The sequence below is a fragment of the Zonotrichia albicollis genome, chromosome 6 (assembly GCF_047830755.1).
Source record: "Zonotrichia albicollis isolate bZonAlb1 chromosome 6, bZonAlb1.hap1, whole genome shotgun sequence".
NCBI lineage: Eukaryota > Metazoa > Chordata > Aves > Passeriformes > Passerellidae > Zonotrichia > Zonotrichia albicollis.
This window is the reverse complement of record NC_133824.1, coordinates 47,411,355-47,414,733: the sequence shown is the minus strand read 5'-3', so window position 1 is coordinate 47,414,733 and position 3,379 is coordinate 47,411,355.

Sequence of the window (3,379 nt, the reverse complement as noted above, 5' to 3'; positions counted from 1 at the left end):
GTGAGTATCATATTTAACATTGCTATCAAATGGTTTCAAAAGACTTCATTTAGAATCCATGCAGAAGTGCTGCTGCCTGACTGGGAATATTTTGTGGCTGCTGGATGCAAAAGCCTCTCATTTGGTGGCAGCTTTCATAACCACATGGGATTTCCTGGACACCTGAATACAGCTTGAATGATTCTACTTGGAATGTGTTCTTGTAGAAAGTTGCCACAAGAAGTAGATGAAGCCAGAAGTGGAAAAGCTGCACACATAAACCATTTTTCTTCTTAAGGCAAGAGTTTTGTTTACTTTTGCAAGGGCTGAAGTTCCTGACTGGATTTGAGCATCCCTGAAATCTCAATTTGCCCTAAGTGATGTGTTGGCAGGCTTTGGTGGGAGGTTTTGGGGATAGTTATATGTGTTAACCTTTTATGTACTGCATTACTGAAACCAGTACAAAGGCTTCATTTTATTCAAGACAACAGAATTTACCAGATCCAAACCCAGGGTGGTACTATGTACTTGAAGTGTAGGGAAACTTCTCAGACTTGGGATTTACTTCCTTACAGCTTCTCCCACACAGGAAAGTGAGAGTAGACAACTGCATCATTAGCAATTTCTTCTCCCTAAGAAGCCAAATGGACTGTGTTTTTTCATTTTGTTGAATTCACCAGCCATGGTTCTATTTGGTCCTCCCCCTTTGTGTTACCTTCAAATTTTGAGGGGGAACTCAGTTTTGTCTTTTCCACATTGCTTCAAGCCACCTTCTTTCCTGCTTTGTTTCTGCATATTCCATCACTGTTCCTGTTACTTTGGCCTGTCTTCTTTTTGCTGTCTTGGATTCCTAATGCCTTTTTTTACACTTTCTCTGAGAGGGTTAGGGTTATATATTCTAATTCAGGAATAGGGCCTAAATGCCCTGGTAGACCAGCTTTAATATCGAATGTAAACTGCTGCTGAAGAATTTATTTTGGTCCATTAGTGCCTTAATTAATGCTTCTTGTAGTACATTGATTAGTCATGTGTTGAGCTAGCAGATAAACAATGCTCTGTCTCTAACCAGAGTTTAGAGCCAAGATCACTGGTAGAGCACTCAGGAATCCAATGCACAGCTAACTTCTGCTAGCTCTAAAAGGATGCCATGTTTGTTCTTTTATTTAACTGAAATTTTTTTGCTTTTGCTGATCCTTTAACTGCCTTTTAGACAAAATCTGGGGAATCTCACTTGCTGTTCTCTCACTTGCAACTTTTTCAGTTTATATCCTGCAGCACTGAGCTGAATTCCAGGTAGATTAGGAAGAGAAGGCTCCTAACAAAGTTTCAGTCATCCCAAGGACTTCTCAAACAAGGCGTGTTTGTAGCCAGTACAGAACAACTTCACTGTGTCTAATTTGCACAGAAAGCTTTTGAGGCCAGGCTGAGCAGAGATAAGAGCTCTCAGCAGAAGTTCAGTAGAGGAAATCTGTTCTTCAGGTCTTTAAAGTATGTAAGTGAACCTATTTGTCTGTATTTAAATGAGATCTAAATCACAGCTGCAATACTCCACTGTTACTTTTTTGTTGGTATCTGTTTTCTTTCTAAACAAAAAGTGTGCTAATTCTTCTCTGTCTAATATGGCTGCCTACAATCAGTTACTCTTCATCTACCTCCCTGACAACACAAAACTGCCCCCCAGTAGTGTAAAAACAGAAACAGCCATGGCATTATCAATTTCTCCATAATAAACTCACCCAAATAATGAAGAGGAGCAAGCAGGTACAACAAGAACCAGCAGTCATCTCTTGTGATGTTTGTTCCCTCTTGTGCTTTGACGAACTCTGCCTCTCTGCTGCCTCCCCTCTGCCATGAGCTGATTGCACCAACATGGAACAGGAACTGAGGGAGCTCTTGGGACATCCCTGTTGTCTGTTCAAGTAACTGCCTCTAACCTTCAACAAGCTTTTCCCAAGCATCACTTTTTGCATCATTGTGTAACACAGAGGTGCTCTGTGACCTTGCAGGCTGGGATTGCCACAAGGTCATGAAGTAGGAGACACACCAGCCTTGCCTGCAGGATATTTGGAGATGAAAACTGTCTTAATATTTTCTGAGGGAAAAGAGGCATTCATAAATCCTGACAGGACAAAATGTTCCACACCAGGTAGAGGGTAAAATGAAATTGTGTGACAGCCAGATGTAGAAGTCCTAGTGAAGTTATCATTAAAAAATAGAGTGATGGAATCTGGGCTATGGAAAATTTTAATGCCTATTATATAAATAAAAGTGCACAAAGGAAAATAGGAATGTGATGGGGGTCATGATTGTACCAGGTTGCTTGGGAACAAAACTTGACCAGAGATACAAGAGGGATGTCTGGAAGATATCTGCAGGCTTCAGCTGCTTTGATTCAGAAACTGAAATAATCAAATTATTAATGTCCACCTCTGTTAAGCAAAAAGGGGTCTAGAAATATTTGCAGGAAATCACTGAGCAACCGAAAATGCTAAAGGTAAAAATTAGGGGCTCATTTAATGTGCTTGAGCTGTGGATGGGACAAACCTCAGAGGTGTGAGCCATTTTCTTCTCCTCCAGCTCTGGAGGCTGCAGCTGGAGTTGATTACACACTTTCTGAGGGCTCACCAAGATCATTGCTTACACTGAAATACAGGTGGTCCAGGTTACCTCCTTAGTGGCTCTTAGGGGAGCAGCCAATGATGCTACAGAACCTAATTGCTTTTTAAGGTACACCTGCAAGTATTTACAAATCCCTTGGGATCTCTGAAACTCGATTTATTTTCTCGCTTAACATCTGAAGTGACCATTTTAAGGAAGCTTGAGGAAAGGTGAGGAGTACTGATCATCTGCTGGTCTTCAAAGATATGTGATTTGTAGATTTGAAATCCTGACTCTGAAATAATTGGGAAATCTAAAATTTATCAGATAAGTGCACTCAGAATATTTGTATCTGAGACTTTTGCAGCCTGGGGTTTGTGTTCAATAAAAAGATCAAGAAAACCTCAGAAGAGAAAGATGCACCTGATAACTGGTACATTATCAGAAGTGTAAGCCTGAGCTTGTGCTAGCAGATAAAATGATTTCACAGAATCAACTAGGATTTTTGGGGTTCCAGAGTAAACTAGAAGGGACAGGCAATTCAGGAGAGCTATAAGGATGTTGTGAGGTTATGCAGGGACAAAATTAAAAGGGCCAAAGCCCAACTGAAACTTAATCTGGGTACTGCTGTGAAAGACAGTATAAAAATGCTTCTATAAATAAATGAGCAACAAAAAGGGCTGAGAAGAATCTCCATTCTTATGGGACTTTAGGGCACTCTTTAGTAAAAAGTGGTTTGAGTCAGTGTCCCTGGCAGGATTTAAATAATATATGGAGGTGGCACTTGGGGATGACCTGGATT